This window comes from Schistocerca cancellata, chromosome 1 (genome assembly GCF_023864275.1).
Source record: "Schistocerca cancellata isolate TAMUIC-IGC-003103 chromosome 1, iqSchCanc2.1, whole genome shotgun sequence".
Taxonomy (NCBI): Eukaryota; Metazoa; Arthropoda; class Insecta; order Orthoptera; family Acrididae; genus Schistocerca; species Schistocerca cancellata.
Genome location: NC_064626.1, coordinates 1258538179 through 1258555918, shown reverse-complemented (window position 1 = coordinate 1258555918; position 17740 = coordinate 1258538179).

Genomic DNA, 17740 nt, shown 5'->3' with positions numbered 1-17740 from the left:
GTACATCCAAACCGTCATCGAACCCATCGTTCTACCATTCCTAGACCGGCAAGCGAACTTGCTGTTCCAACAGGACAATGCACGTCCGCATGTATCCCGTGCCACCCAACGTGCTCTAGAAGGTGTAAGTCAACTACCCTGGCCAGCAAGATCTCCGGATCTGTCCCCCATTGAGCATGTTTGGGACTGGATGAAGCGTCGTCTCACGCGGTCTGCACGTCCAGCACGAACGCTGGTCCATCTGAGGCGCCAGGTGGAAATGGCATGGCAAGCCGTTCCACAGGACTACATCCAGCATCTCTACGATCGTCTCCATGGGAGAATAGCAGCCTGCATTGCTGCGAAAGGTGGATATACACTGTACTAGTGCCGACATTGTGCATGCTCTGTTGCCTGTGTCTATGTGCCTGTGGTTCTGTCAGTGTGATCATGTGATGTATCTGACCCCAGGAATGTGTCATTAAAGTTTCCCCTTCCTGGGACAATGAATTCACGGTGTTCTTATTTCAATTTCCAGGAGTGTATATTGAGCCTTTGCATTTTCTAGTTTCCCTACCACGTTCAAGCTTCTGACATTCCACGCCCCGACTCGTAGAACTCACCCCTAGTGTAACAGAATAATGCGGAAATATAACGGTTGCTATAAGGTCGTGCAAGTCTCGCGCCACTAACGATAGTACAAAGATTCCATATCGCGCGCCTGGCACGACCATTGCACGCATGGCACCGATAACAGTAGTAAATATGTTCAACTATTCCCCACTGATAAACTGGGAAGTGTTCACGGCTCAGTGTGAGTACGTGAGCACTAAATCCACTTGATAGGGTGGAAGTAGTGGCCTCTATTCTGCCTTGCTGGTTTAGACAAAAAATATCAAAAACCGCAGCTCACACAGCAAGGAATAGTAACTTGAAACAAAAGAGCCACCGCTTTTAATATACACAGGAGCAGATGTAGACTCACATCATAATTTGATAAACATGAAGAGTGCGCCGAAGTTTAAGAGCTTAGTCTGGAAGAATCAGTGCAGAAATAAGTGCCACACGATAGTGCTAAGGTATGACGAGATATGCTTGAAGCTCTCTATCGCTATGTATACAGCAGTAAGGAATAGCTCAGTAGGAAGTACAGTTGAAGAGAAATAGGCATTGCTATAAAGAGCAATCATCGAAGTTAGAAGGACATATAAAGATACAAAGAAGGTAAGTGCGAAGAAACCATGGGTAATAGAAGACATGCTTCAGTCGATCGACGAAAGAAGGAAGTATGAAAACGTTCAAAGACATTCAGGAATACGGAAACAAAAGTGGCAGAGGAATAAAATAAACAGGAAGTGCAGGGAAGCTAAGACGAAATGGCTGCTGGAAAAATCTGAAGAAATCGAAAAAGAAATGTTTGTGAGAAGGAGTGACTCAGCGTATAAGAAATTCAAAAGAACCTTCGGTGAAATTAAAAGCAAGGTTGGCAACGTTAAGAGTGGAACAGGAATTCCACTGCTAAATGCAGAGGACAGAGCTGATATGTGGAAAAAAAGTGCATTGAAGGCCTCTACGAAGGGGAACTTATATCTGATGTGACAGAAGAAGAAAGAGGAGTCGATTTAGAAGAGATAGGTGTTCCAGTGTTAGAACAGAATGTAAGAGAGCCTTCGAGGACTTCAGCTCAAATAAGGCAGAAGGGATAGATAACATTCCATCGGAATTTCAAAAATCATTGGGGGAGTAGCAACGAAAAGATTGCCCGCGTTGCATTGTAGAATGTGAGACACTGGCGACGTATCATCTGACTTTCGGAAAATATCATCCGCACTATTTGAAGAATGCAGAGCTGACAAGTACGAGAATTATCGCACAATCAGCTTAACAGCTCCTATATCCAAGTTACTGGTAAGAATAATAAACAGAAGAATGGAAAAGAAAATTAGGGATGTGCTAGATGACGATCAGTTTGGATTTAGGAAAGATAAAGGCATCGGAGAGGCAATTCTGACTTTGCGGTTGATGATGGAAATAAGACTGAAGAAAGAAAATACCGTTGAAAGCATTCGTCGACCTGGAAAAAGCATACGACAATGTGAAATAGTGCAAGATGTTCCGAATCCTGAGAAAAATAGGGGTAAGCTATAGGGAGAGACGGGTAATATACAATGTGTGCAAGGGCCAAGAGGGAATAGTGAGTGGACGACCAAGAACAGTGCGCTCGGATTAAAAATGGTGTAAGACAGGAACGTAGTTTTTCGCCCCTACTGTTCAATCTGTACAGTGAAGCAACAGCGATGGAAATAAAAGAAAAATTCAGGAGTGAAATTAGAATCGAACGAGAAAGGATATCAAGAAATTTCTGAGAATGTATGTTTGGAGCACAGCATTGTATGGTAGTAATACATGGACTGTAGGAAAATCGGAACAGAAAAAAATCGAAGCAGTTGAAATGTGGTGCTACAGAAGAATCTTGAAAATTAGGTCGACTGATAAAAAGAAAGAGGATGTCCTCCGCAGAATAGGCAAGGAAAGAAATATATGGGAAACACTGACAACAAGAAGAGACAGAATGGTATGCCATATGTTAAGATAACAGGGATTAAATTCCATGATACTACAGGGAGTTGTAGAGGGTAACAACTATAGAGGAAATCAGAAATTAGGAGACACCGGGCAAATAATTGAGGACTGGCTCTGAGCACTATGGGACTTAACATCTACGGTCATCAGTCCCCTAGAACTTAGAACTACTTAAACCTAACTAACCTAAGGACAGCACACAACACCCAGCCATCACGAGGCAGAGAAAATCCCTGACCCCATTGGGAATCGAACCCGGGCGTGGAAAGCGAGAACGCTACCGCACGACCACGAGATGCGGGCTAATTGAGGACTTAGGTTGCAAGTAGTGCTCTGAGGAGAGTTATTCCTGGCAAGCAGCATCAAACTAGTCAGAAGACTTATGACTGAAAAAAATTGTAATAACGTAAAATTAATAACCGAAAGATTACACACACACACACACACACACACACACACACACACACACACACACGCACACAAACACACACACAAAACCAGAAACGTCTCTTTTCAATCGTTATAATTAATGTCGCCAACAACCATTAATGTTAAGAAGTAATCTTCATTTGTAATCAGGACCCCCTCTTGCTTTAATGATTAGTCTGATAGCAAGATTTTACTTGTGAACTTTTAATTGTGACTTTAATTTAGGCTCCAAGGGCCTTATTTTATAACAGTTACTCCTCCCCGTAAAAATATATAGGTAAAGTACGAATTAGAACAGGCAGGTTCCTGTGAAATACAGTGCGTATTGAGCGACGCAAAATATGTAAGACGGACCAGGAGAAAAGTTTAAGTATGATATAAAGAGCATTGAGACGCTTTTAGACTGGGGAATTAAATAGATGGTTGCCAAACGTGTAAATGAGACTGGTCACCCGCTAAAACGCATAGAAGAGGTTTTTAGTTGTCCACGTATAGAAAAAAAGGCAGGAAACTTCAACTACTTGAAAACTCGAAACAGCAGTTCGTCTGGTTAGATTCGATAATGTACAAATGGGCGGATGTGATAATGCTTTCTTCAACGGTTTTTTTGGTTCTTCTTTACCGCTAGCGTTAACATGGTATATGTGAGCATCTACATCTACATGGATACTCTGCAAATCACACTTAAGTGCCTGGCAGAGGGATCATCGAACCACCTTCACAATTCTCTATATTCCAATTTCGTACAGCGCGCGGAAAGAATGAACACCTATATCTTTCCCTACGAGCTCTGATTTACCTTACTCTATCTCGGTGATCGTTCCTCCCTATGTAGGTCGGTGCCAACAAAATATTTTCACATTCCGAGGAGAAAGTTGGTGATTGGAATTTCTTGAGAAGATTCCGTCGTAAGGAAAACGCCTTTCTTTTAATGATGTCCAGCCCAAATCCTGTATCATTTCTGTGACACTCTCTCCCATATTTCGCGATAATACAAAACGTGCTGCCTTTCTTTTAACTTTTGCGATGTTCTCCGTCAGTCCTATCTGGTGGGGATCCCACACCGCGCAGCAATATTGTAAAAGAGGACGGACAAACGTAGTGTAGGCAGTCTCCTTGGTAGGTCTGTTACATTTTCTAAGTGTCCTGCCAATAAAACGCAGTCTTTGGTTAGCCTTCCCCACAACATTTTCTGTGTGTTCCTTCCAATTGAAGTTGTTCATAATTGTAATACCTAGCTGAATTTACGGCTTTTAAATTAGACTGATTTATCGTGTAACCGAAGTTTTACGAGTTCCTTTTAGAACTCATGTGGATGACCTCAAACTTTTCGTTATTTAAGGTCAACTGCCACTTTTCGCACCATTCAGATATCTTTTCAAAATCGGTTTGCAGTTTGTTTTGATCATCTGATGACTTTATTAGCCGATAAACGACAGTGTCATCTGCAAACAATCGAAGACGGCTGCTCAGATTGCCTCCAAAATCGTTTATGTAGATAAGGAACAGCAAAGGTCCTATAACACTACCTTGGGGAACGCCGGAAATCACTGCTGTTTTACTCGATGACTTTCCGTCAATTACTACGAACTGTGACCTCTCTGACAGGAAATCAGAAATCCAGTCACATAACTGGGACGATATTCCATAAGCACGCAATTTCACTACGAGCCGCTTGTGTGGTACAGTGTGAAAAGCCTTCCGGAAGTCCAGAAATGCGGAATCGATCTGAAATCCCTTGTCAATAGCACTCAACACTTTATGTGTTTGAGCAGTTTGCTTGTATAACAATTGGAATTTTGTTTCTTCATTTGCCCGGTAACATATCTAGAATGTTATGAAATAGCTGTTGGTTAACTCGTAAGTGCAAGCCACTCGAGACATTTCCGCGTTTACGTATTTGGTGAGAGCAAGGGTTAGCAGCTGATGGGAGCTGACGCTGCCGTGTCTGGAGTTGCCGCTATAGCGACGAAGTGCTTTAGTGAATGCTAATATGAATAGGAGGATCATAGAATCTGGTGCTGCTGTTTTTAAAAGTTAATCGAGAAGTTTATGTCCAAACAACTTCATTTGTTTTTATTTAATGACCCCGTGTGCTTCTTGCGTTCACGCAAGACAGCTAGGTGATGGGATCTTGGCTGCCAAAATGCGTTGTTGCGGATTACATTACTAATATCAGTGGTGGTATGCTACATTAATTATAATGATTCCATTCACAACAGAAGTAACCAGACCTCTGACGGATAATCTCAGTCTTTTTGAGTCGTTACTGAGAGCTTGCGTTTCGCAGTAGTAATACGAGGTGCATTCAAGTTCTAAGGCCTCCGATTTTTTTTCTCCGGATTGGAAAGAGATAGAAACATGTGCAGTGTTTTAAAATGAGGCCGCGTTCATTGTCTAAACGTCCCAGAGATGGCAGAACCGTACGGCAGATGGAATATTACCACCAGCGGCGAGAATGAGAACTGTTTTAAATACTTAAAATGGCAACGTTTTCCTTACTAGAACAGCGTGCAATCATTCGTTTTCTGTATTTGCGTGGCGGGAAACCAATTGAAATTCATCGACAGTTGAAGCAGACATGTGGTGATGGAGTTATGGATGTGTCGAAAGTGCGTTCGTGGGTGCGACAGTTTAATTAAGGCAGAACATCGTGTGACAACAAACCGAAACAACCTCGGGCTCGCACAAGCTGGTCTGATGACATGGTCAAGAAAGTGGAGAGAATTGTTCTGGGGGATCGCCGAATTACTGTTGAACAGATCGCCTCCAGAGTTGGTATTTCTGTGGGTTCTGTGCACACAATCCTGCATGACGACCTGAAAATGCGAAAAGTGTCATCCAGGTGGGTGCCACGAATGCTGACGGACGACCACATGGCTGCCCGTGTGGCATGTTGCCAAGCAATGTTGACGCACAACGACAGCATGAATGGGACTTTCTTTTCGTCGGTTGTGACAATGGATGAGACGTGGATGCCATTTTTCAATCCAGAAACAAAGCGCCAGTCAGCTCAATGGAAGCACACAGATTCACCGCCACCAAAAAAATTTCGGGTAACCGCCAGTGCTGAAAAAATGATGGTGTTCATATTCTGGGACAGCGAGGGCGCAATCCTTACCCATTGCGTTACAAAGGGCACTACGGTAACAGGTGCATCCTACGAAAATGTTTTGACGAGCAAATTGCTTCCTGCACTGCAACAAAAACGTCCGGGAAGGGCTGCGCGTGTGCTGTTTCACCAAGACAACGCACCCGCACATCGAGCTAACGTTACGCAACAGTTTCTTCGTGATAACAACTTTGAAGTGATTCGTCATGCTCCCTACTCACCTGACCTGGCTCCTAGTGACTTTTGGCTTTTTCCAACAGTGACCGCACATTCACCAGCCGTACTACTATTGCCTCAGCGATTTTCCAGTGGTCAAAACAGACTCCTGAAGAAGCCTTCGCCGCTGCCATGAAATCATGGCGTCAGCGTTGTGGAAAATGTGTACGTCTGCAGGGCGATTACGTCGAGAAGTAACGCCAGTTTCATCTATTTCGGGTGAGTAGTTAGTTAGAAACAAAATCGGAGACCTTAGATCTTGAATGCACCTCGTATATCAAGTGATGTTTTCGATCACTAGTGTCAGTCTATTTTTGTTAAATAATAGACTGGCACAATTTGTATAAGCCATTCAGCTGGAACGTTTGTGACGACATCCACACAATCATAATATTTTTAACGTGTTTAACATTGCACAACAAAGTCATTTTAATACTTAATGTGCTACAGTCGACAGTGTGTTTACTTATTTAGATTGCACTGTTGAACGTCGAAGTATGTGCATTCATCTGGTTATTTAATTCGGTGTTAACAGTATTTCGAATACTTTCGTGACCAGAATATAAATCGTTGATTTTGTTATGTGGACTCTAAGCACAGAAACAACAAGATGCCCGTATAGTAAAAATTGCCCAGGATGGGAACATTTTTATCGCGCTACTGCTGTGTTTAGCATCTTCTGTGCTGTTACATTGTCACTCGACGTTGTGTGTTAACGAAGTCTAGACAGGAAAAAATATTAAATATCTGGAAAAATTAGCCAGGTATTTTTTAACAACAGTATGGTCTGTACTGCCGAGGATTCTGTTTCATGGGGCGCACAAGTGGTAGGCTTTAGCATGACATACTGACTGAAGAGGAAGAAAAGCAATAGAGCAGAAGCGTTATGCGGTTCCCGACTGACCCGTCACCAGAGGGAAGCGAGAGTAGGAGCTGGAGAAGAAAAAAACAGCAGTAGCAATGCCGAATGTCTCAGCCCTGTTATGTGGCAAAAGAAATTCACTGGAGGAGTGAATGGTGGCAGTGTAAGGTTGGCGCGGTCGCAGTTATTCTGCTAGCCACTAGAACTGCAATCCCATAAATGCGGCATGCAACGAACTTTGAACACGGATGAGACGAACTGTAGCCTAGATATCCAAGTGATTACAGTTTCAGTGCAAACGCACAGAGTAACTAGGAGTAGCGTCCTCTAAACTGTCTATAATATAAGGAGAGTACGCAGAAGGTTTCTCATTCAAAAACTGTATTTGCATGTCGGCTGTTTTTGGGAACGTCATGTTATGCGTCTGGCATAGTTGGAGCATTTTGGAATCATCTACATCTACATACGTACTCCACAATCCACCATACGGTGCGTGGCGGAGGGTAACTCGTACCACAACTAGCATGTTCTCTCCCTGTTCCACTCCCAAACAGAACGAGGGGAAAATGACTGCCTATATCCCTCTGTACGAGCCCTGATCTCTCTTATCTTATCTTTGTGGTCTTCCGCAAAATATAAGTTGGCGGCGGTAAAATTGTACTACAGTCAGCCTCAAATGCGGTTTCTAAATTTCCTCAGCAGCGATTCACGAAAAGAACGCCTCCTTTCCTCCAGAGACTCCCACCCGAGTTCCTGAAGCATTTCCGTAACACTCGCGTGATGATCAAACCTACCAGTAACAAATCTAGCAGACCGCCTCTGAATTGCTTCCATGTCCTCCCTCAATCCGACCTGATAGGGATCCCAAACGCTCGAACAGTACTCAAGAACAGGTCGTATTAGTGTTTATAAGCGGTCTCTTTTACAGATGAACCACATCTTCCCGAATTTCTACCAATGAACCGAAGACGACTATCCACCTTCCCCACAACAGCCATTACATGATTGTTCCACTTCATATCGCTCTGCAATGTTACGCCCAAATATTTAATCGACGTGACTGTGTCAAGCGCTACACTACTAATGGAGTATTCAAACATTAGGGGATTCTTTTTCCTATTCATCTGCATTAATTTACATTTATCTATATTTAGAGTTAGCTGCTGTTCTTTACACCAATCACAAATCCTGTCCAGGTCATTTGTATCCTCCTACAATCACATAACAACAGTTTGTCATTCAAGCTCAGATCAACTCTATGTTTGGCCGAAACAGAGTTATAGTTGCTCTAAATTTCGCACGCTGCAAACCCTCAAATCACCCACAGATTTCATTACATATTCTTCCTGTTACTCTAAATAAGCGCAATAAGTAAATTTTCATCACGAAATGAAATAGAAATTCTGACATCGGCCGCAATCAGGCACTGAATTCATTTCAATGCCCGATTGCGGCCGATGTTAATTTCTACTTCATTTCATACGGTAAATGTAGGGCTGTGGGATCAAGAATGGTGTCTGTTCTTTCATGTATAAAAAATAAATTTTCGTTCTTTGATATATTTACTGACCAATAGTTTATAGGACACATCATTCATCCATATATTTCCTATAGTGTGATTCAACATATAGTACGATTCAATGTACCATTCAACAAATGAATATAGAACACAACCTGTTTATAGCAAATGGTTCAAATGGCTCTAAGCACTATGGGACTTAACATCTTAGGTCATTAGTCCCCTAGACTTAGAACTACTTAAACTTAACTAACCTAAGGACACCACACACATCCATGCACAAGCGGGATTCGAACCTGCAACCGTAGCAGCAGCGCGGTTCCGGACTGAAGCGCCTAGAACCGCTCGGCCTCAGCGGCAGACTGTTTATAGCAGGCACTGGGGTTTGTTTCAGAGTGGTCTCTGATCGATGCTTCTGGCTGATGTTCAGCAAAAAATTTCGATTTTTTTGGTGTGCTCACCTGATGGGACTTCGCGAATTCGAATGAACGCTATATCCCCCCATTCACGTAATTTGAAATTCTTTTCCTGGAAGCTATGAGAAACATTCTCATGAGCTCAACAGCTAAACTGTGACAGCCCCATCTTCTGCTAGTCTGGTACAGTTTACATCCATGTAGTATTTGTAGTTGGGTACAGAGCAGTTTGATAATATGAAATATATCTATTTTCCTTTTCCGCGCCAACATATAATTTCACACGAGTTTTCTATAATGTAATGGGTGCTAATCCTATTTTCTCGGTGAGTACGTGATTTAATTTTGTTTCATGGTAAGTCTGGAGCTGCACTTGATGCGAGTGTGTTGTGTAGTTTGGTAGAATGATGTTATATATATGAAATTACTCAAAGCTATTACAAACCAAAAAATGACAGCTAGAACTGTTTTGAGCCACATTGTTGTCAGAGAACTTAGGTCTAGGAGGTACAATATATATATAACATAATTGTACTTCCTAGATCTAAGTTCTCCGACAAAAATGTGAAACCAAAAACTTATAAATGTGTATCAAAAAACGTCGCAGTCTATAATAGCATTTTAAATTTCTATATATGCAACCCCCTTGCACTTCCTCTGGCTACGTTCTCTGCCCATAACCTACAAGTTTCTGTATGAGCAACATCTTTACATCTGCTACATCTAAGTTCTTTGACAACAGCCGACATGTTTGTATCTAAACATAGAGAATTTCACGAGTGCACATTGTAATAGTGAAATATGCAGCTAAACTTGGCACAACTGAAATAGGGACGTGAAAATGACAATAAGTGTGTAACTAAGTGGCAAAACTGTCACCACAGCATAACTGTAATAATGGTGTTTCATCTTTATGTAAGTACAGATATATTTTCGTCAAATGCTGCCTTACCACTTACAATCATCCCACTTGTATCTGTGTACTCACCAGCAAATAATTTTTTGTATTTATTCAGTGATCTCCAACAGTATAAACATGTAAATGAATGTATAAACACCTGAGGATGGGCGCAAGCCCGAAACCGGTCGTGTGACAAATAAATAACTTTTTATTGTGACTGGTAGCGGATATTTTTCTACACCCGATAAAGGAACAGTCACGGAGTTAGACAGCATCCATAATGGATAAAATACAGTAAAACTTTCTATTTTCCGGAAACGATTTTCTTGCTTAATGCCGGTCTAAATTTTGTATCCTCTGGACTTCGGCCACAGTCAGCTATTTTTCTGCCCAACTAGCTATCGCCATCACCTACTTTCATTGTCTCTTTTCCTGATCTAATTCTCTCAGCATAGCCTGATTTAAAGGGATTACGTCCTTTGTTTTACTTTTATTGATGCTCAGCATGTCATCTCTTCTTCCGGTCTGCCTCATCTCCTTGCGCCTGGCGGATCCTCTGTTTTGATCATCGTCAGTGTGCCACGTCAGTGTTGTGTTTAGTGCTGTTTCTCCTGTGCATCAAGAGGTGTGATTTTAATTGTGTACTGCCTTGAGGTTTGCCGTCAGTGTTTGTTATGTGCTACGCCATCCATCGATACTTTTTATGCTCCAGTCATACTGTGCCTTGTGTTCTTTTAATTGTCACAGTGTGCGGCTTTTTGTGTGCGCTACTTTAAAAAGCTTTTTATCTCCATTTTACAGTCGCCTTTTTTTGTCTATTGCCTTCCATGACGTCCACCCCTTTTTTTATATCTGTGTTCACCGTATTCTCTCCCTTGTTATTTTTAAATGTGTTATATTATTTGTTCTATGTCTTTCGGCTGAAGAGCAGCGCATATGCTGCTACCAGCCCGCCCCGATGGGGAATTGAAATACAATAAAGGAAAATAAAAATCGTACTCGCCAGTACTACTACAGTGGCACTCACCTAAAGATGGCCAGAAGACTCTGCTCCGAAATATCGTGGCAGGACATTACTGATATCTGGCAGTTCTCCCGAGTTTTTATGGAACAACCTCTTACTCCTTTTATTTTATCCCTACTTCCTTCAGCATGTATACCACTCGACACTGTCAAAAGCTTCCTCTATAAATGTTATGAATTAGACCTGTATCTTACACGACAGTAGGTCAGTACTGCTCCGTAAGTTCCTCTCCGGAAACTGATCGTACCTGAAAAAATTCTTGTGAGCATAAAATACTGGTTCGTTAACATTCATACCTGTCAGCAACTGTAAATCGTGCAAAAGAAACCACGGAACATGCAACTAACTGAAAACTTTAGTTGGAGATTCATCACCGTCCTACTGATGAGCTTCCAGAATCACGCCACGAGCTTCATGCCGTAATTTGACTCTGGACTACCGGCCAGTCACCACAGGATTGATAATAATTCTGCAAGTGTCACAAGCAGCACTTCATTCTCCATTAGATGCTCTAAGAGACTTCTGCAAGATTTTCAGATATAAGGGACTAGAGGTAAAAAAGGAGGTAATTAGCCGGAGGAAATAAGATGTAGGTAGAGATGCCAATCATATTTCAGACTTGCTAGCTGTGGCTTTCAAGATGCCAAATGAAGCGGAGAAAACAACGGCCTGTCATTAGCCGGAAGCGTCCCTGGCGGTGATATCGCGTTCCCCCTTAATGGCGGACTTCTGATTGCGGGGGAGGCTGCCAGCTCGGCGGACACGGGCTTTGGCGACATCCGAGCTGCAGCTTGAGGACTGAATTAGGAGGGATGAGGGAGTCTGCTGCCTAATGATGCGGTCACTGCCTGCCCTTGGCGAAAGCCCCTCCGACGCTTACGGTAGGTGCGAGCGCTGGCAAACGTCTCGCTGTGGGTTCGGCACCTGCTGACAAACAAGACGAAGCTGCGTTTGTGGACACAGGCCACTCTGCCCACCGTCGCCACTGCTGTAGTTGAATTTTTGCATGTACAAATACAGGAGTACAACGTATCTTAGAAAGTGGTAGTACAGACTTATTCGAATAAAATTTTCCATATAAAGTGTTCAACTTTTGCTAGTCATAGAGATGTAACTGTTAGAATGTGACACCAACAAATACTCACAAAAATTGTTAAGCAAAGATAAATGAATACGTTGAAAGTTTATTTTCATCAAGGTTCTAGGCGTTTCAGTCCTAAACCGCGCGGCTGCTACGGTCGCAGGTTCGAATCCTGTTTCGGGCATGGATGTTTGTGATGTCCTTAGGTTACTTTGGTTTCAGTAGTTGTAAGCTCTAGGGGACTGATTACCTCAGATGTTAAGTCCCATAGTGCTCAGAGCCATTTGAACCATTCATAAAGTCCACGCTCGGCCTCAATATACTCGCAAAATACTCTTGAATATGCCTCGTGTAGCTCTTCTGACGTCTTATTGGCGTTCTTTAATGGCGGCAATACTATTCACAGTCCGGATGAGCAATCGAGGCGTTTACGGAAGAAACGCTCATAGTACAAAATGTTTATTTGATATAGGACGGTTTGATACAAATGGTTCAAATGGCTCTGATCACTATGCGGCTTAACTTCTGGGGTCATCAGTCGCCTAGAACGTAGAACTAATTAAACCTAACTAACCTAAGGACATCACATGCATCCATGCCCGAGGCAGGATTCGAACCTGCGACCGTGGCGGTCGCTCGGTTCCACACTGCAGCGCCTAGAACTGCACGGCCACTCCGGCCGGCTAGGACGGTTAAAATACTCTTAATATACACGATTAACCACCTGGTTCTAATGCACAAGTAGATTTTAGTAGAATGTGCGCTACTACTGAGTAAGTCTTTGCATAATAGTAGGTATTTTAATTTATGTTTCTGATGTGAAAAATAATATTTCTGATAAAAATTTATAAGCCCTTTACCTATAAATCAATGTCACTAGATTGTAATAAATGAAAATTTATTTTGCCAAATGTTATTTTAACCCTAGGAACATATTAACACACAAAACTAATATTGTTCTTAATAATACCTACAATCTGGAAACCGTGAGAAAGGTACTCGTACAAATATCAGATAACAGAAAATAAACTGGTACCAATACGTTATTGTTGTTGTTGTGGTCTTCAGTCCTGAGACTGGTTTGATGCAGCTCTCCGTGCTACTCTATCCTGTGCAAGCTTCTTCATCTCCCAATACGTACTGCAGCCTACATCCTTCTGAATCTGTTTAGTGTATTCATCTCTTGGTCTCCGTCTACGATTTTTATCCTCCACGCTGCCCTCCAATACTAAATTGGTGATCCCTTGATGCCTCAGAACATGTCCTACCAACCGATCCCTTCTTCTTGTCAAGTTGTGCCACAAACTCCTCTTCTCCCCAATCCTATTCAATACTTCCTCATTAGTTATGTGATCTACCCATCTAATCTTCAGCATTCTTCTGTAGCACCACATTTCAAAGGCTTCTATTCTCTTCTTGTCCAAACTATTTTTCGTCCATGTTTCACAACCATACATGGCTACACTACATACAAATAGTTTCAGAAACGACTTCCTGACATTTAAATCTATACTCGATGTTAACAAATTTCTCTTCTTCAGAAACGCTTTCCTTTCCATTGCTAGTCTACATTTTATGTCCTCTCTACTTCGACCATCATCAATTACTTTGCTCCCCAAATAGCAAAACTCCTTTACTACTTTAAGTGTCTCATTTCCTAATCTAATTCCCTCAGCATCACCCGACTTAATTCGACTACATTCCATTATCCTCGTTTTGCTTTTGTTGATGTTCATCTTATATCCTCCCTTCAAGACACTGTCCATTCCGTTCAACTGCTCTTCCAAGTCCTTTGCTGTCTCTGACAGAATTACAATGTCATCGGCGAATCTTAAAGTTTTTATTTCTTCTCCATGGATTTTAATACCTACTCCGAATTTTTTCTTTTGTTTCCTTTATTGCTTGCTCAATATACAGATTGAATAACATCGGGGAGAGGCTACAACACTGTCTCACTCCCTTCCCAACCATTGCTTTCCTTTCATGTACCTCGACTCTTATAACTGCCATCTGGTTTCTGTACAAATTGTAAATAGCCTTTCGCTCCCTGTATTTTACCCCTGCCGCCTTCAGAATTTGAAAGAGATTATTCCAATCAACATTGTCAAAAGCTTTCTCCAAGTCTACAAATGCTAGAAACGTAGGTTTGCTTTTCTTAATCTAGCTTCTAAGATAAGTCGTAGGGTCAGTATTGCCTCACGTGTTCCCATATTTCTACGGAATCCAAACTGATCTTCCCCGACGTCGGCTTCTACCAGTTTTTTCCATTCGTCTGTACAGAATTCGCGTTAGTATTTTGCAACCGTGACTTATTCAACTGACAGTTCACTAATTTTCACATCTGTCAACACCTGCTTTCTTTGGGATTGGAATTATTATATTCTTCTTGAAGTCTGAGGGTATTTCGCCTGCCTCATACATTTTTCTCACCAGATGGTAGAGTTTTGTCAAGACTGGCTCTCCCAAGGCTGTCAGTAGTTCTAATGGAATGTTGCCTACTCCGGGGGCCTTGTTTCGACTTAGGTCTTTCAGTGCTCTATCAAATTCTTTACGCAGTATCATATCTCCCATTTCTTCTTCATCTACATCCTCTTCCATTTCCATAATATTGTCCTCAAGAACATCGCCAGTGTATAGTCCCTCTATATACTCCTTCCACCTTTCTGCTTTCCTTTCTTTGCTTAGAAATTGGTTTCCATCTGAGCCCTTGATATTCATACAAGTGGTTCTGTTTTCTCCAAAGGTCTCTTTAATTTTCCTGTAACAATATTCAGCTATACAAATAAAATACCACTGTTTTGTTCGGTTGCCCATACCTTTGTTGGTCAGTTTCTGTGGCGTAGTTTTTACCTGCTGGAGATCCTTTCGTTCCTCTTCTTCTTTTTCTTCGTCTTCTTCCTCTTCTTCTTCTTCTTCTTCTTCCCGTCGTGTAGTATGTCTGTTTCTAAACAACGTGTGGTTTCTGATGGTTACCTTCAAGCATATTGTGTAACCTCGAAATTATTTCATCATCCTCATACTTAAATAAACCCGTGACATTCTCTTGTTTTTCTGGTTTCATTCGAGTAAACACGACTGTTGATAGTCTTTGGTTTTTCAATGCTCCGTTACTGTATTTCTACTTCCAAAGTCGGAATGATGTATATGGACCTTTTGTATGTTAGTGAGCCTAGTACTGAAGCACCTGCTTTGTATTTCAGAAGAAGATACTTCTGAGCTTTAAACACGGCTCCTGCTACGTTGAACTGAATGAGAAGGGCTGCCCCGACTTCTAGCATTGACGTAATGAATCATAACCTCAATAGAACGTTCCACATAACCGGCTGATTAATTTTAAACACTTCCCCGAAAAAGGGCTCAGAGACTTGATGATCCTCCTTCCGGAAAATGCCCTAATTCGTTTCTTGTGTTTTATATTTATTTGTAAACTTTGCCTTTCACATATTCCCACGGCAAAAATCTAAATGCACAAGATCTGGGGACCTGGGTAGACGTGAAACAGAATCATTTGTGCCGATACATCTTCCGCGGGATCCTAAGTGTAGATGACGTGTCACCGGTCGACTAGAATGAGTATGATCAAAAAAAATGGTTCAAATGGCTCTAAGCACTATGAGACTTAACATCTGAGGTCATCAGTCCCCTAAACTTAGAACTACTTAAACCTAACTAACCATGCCCGAGGCAGGATTCGAACGTGCGACCATAGCAGCAGCGCAGTTCAGAACTGAAGCGCCTAGAACCGTTCGGCCACAACGGCCGGCTCTAATGTTGGAAGAGCGTACCTATAGTGACTTCATCAGTAAACAGTACTGAGGGTATTATTAGGAAATTTACAACTACCCAACGACAGATTTGAATCATCTTCTTTTGTCTCCTTCTCGAAGACGTTTAACCCACTATAAATGAAACGTACAGAGTTCGTGCATAGTTAACGTGCCCTATGTTTTTGTATCTGGAAGATCGACACACGTAGATCGTATCCGCGACCTTGTTGAAGGTCTGCGTTCTATTAACTGAATATTTCACCCAGACATGTTCATTTGCGGGTTCGGATGAAATACGACTGCTGGGAAGTGCACTAGCCTCACACAGCTAGTAAACTACAAGTAAAAGCACTCGAATCTGGTGCCCTGCAGTCAGAAAGTGGTCTATTCGAGTTCCCCACAAACGGCAGCAATATTCCCAGCACAGAACCAGTATACATGTTCCATATGGGTATACTCAGCGTCTCTAAATACGTGTGGCATGTTTGAACAATATAGTGGAATTGTGCAACAAATCACAAACACAGTTGAAAAATACAGTTTGTGAACGCGTGCATAGCTTCACAACTTGATGTTCAAAACCGAAATCACAACCTACAAACAAACTCATTGCCACGTCATATGAAAGTTGTCTCTGTAACCAGCTGTATCTCAATGACGAGTAAACACTGAATACATTTGCATGCAATTTTTTGTTCCACTTAGTCTATACTAAATTCTGACTATTCACCTTGGAACTCCCTATATACTTCTCGAACCGCAGTATATTGTTGTTACCTCGTACAACTGACCGAATATTCCTCTGTAAACACCTAATTACGAGTAGTTATCGTGATGATCACTATCCCATGTACACGACGAAGGCTACATAACTGCCACACAGTCATTTTCGCATACAGGTTTTCTAAGTTCAAACGAAAAGAAATTATTCAGATAGTGAAGGGAGACGAAAATTTAATAGTCATGGATGACTGGAATTCGAGTGTAGGAAAAGGGAGAGAAGGAAACGTAGTAGGTTAATATGGATTGGGGGGGTAAGAAATGAAAGAGGAAGCCACCTGGTAGAATTTTGCACAGAGCACAACTTAATCATAGCTAACACTTGGTTTAAGAATCATGATAGAAGGTTGTATACATGGAAGAACCCTGGAGATACTAAAAGGTATCAGATTGATTATATAATGATAAGACAGAGATTTAGGAACGAGGTTTTAAATTGTAAGATTTTTCCAGGGGCAGATGTGGACTCTGACCACAATCTATTGGTTATGACCTGTAGATTAAAACTGAAGAAACTGCAAAAAAGTGGGAATTTAAGGAGATGGGACCTGGATAAACTGACTAAACCAGAGGTTGTACAGAGTTTCAGGGAGAGCATAAGAGAACAATTGACAGGAACAGGGGAAAGAAATACAGTAGAAGAAGAATGGATAGCTTTGAGGGATAAAGTAGTGAAGGCAGCAGAGGTTCAAATAGGTAAAAAGACGAGGGCTAGTAGAAACCCTTGGGTAACAGAAGAAATACTGAATTTAATTGATGAAAGGAGAAAGTATAAAAAAAGCCGTTAATCAAGCAGGCAAAAAGGAATACAAACGTCTCAAAAATGAGATCGACAGGAGTGCAAAATGGCTAAGCAGGGATGGCTAGAGGACAAATGTAAGGATGTAGAGGCTTATCTCATTTGGGGTAAGGCAGATACTGCCTACAGGAAAATTACAAGGACTTTTGGAGAAAGGAGAACCACTTGCATGAATATCAAGAGCTCAGATGGAAACCCAGTTCTAAGCAAAGAAGGGAAAGCAGAAAGGTAGTAGGAATATATAGAGGGCCTATACAAGGGCGATGTACTTG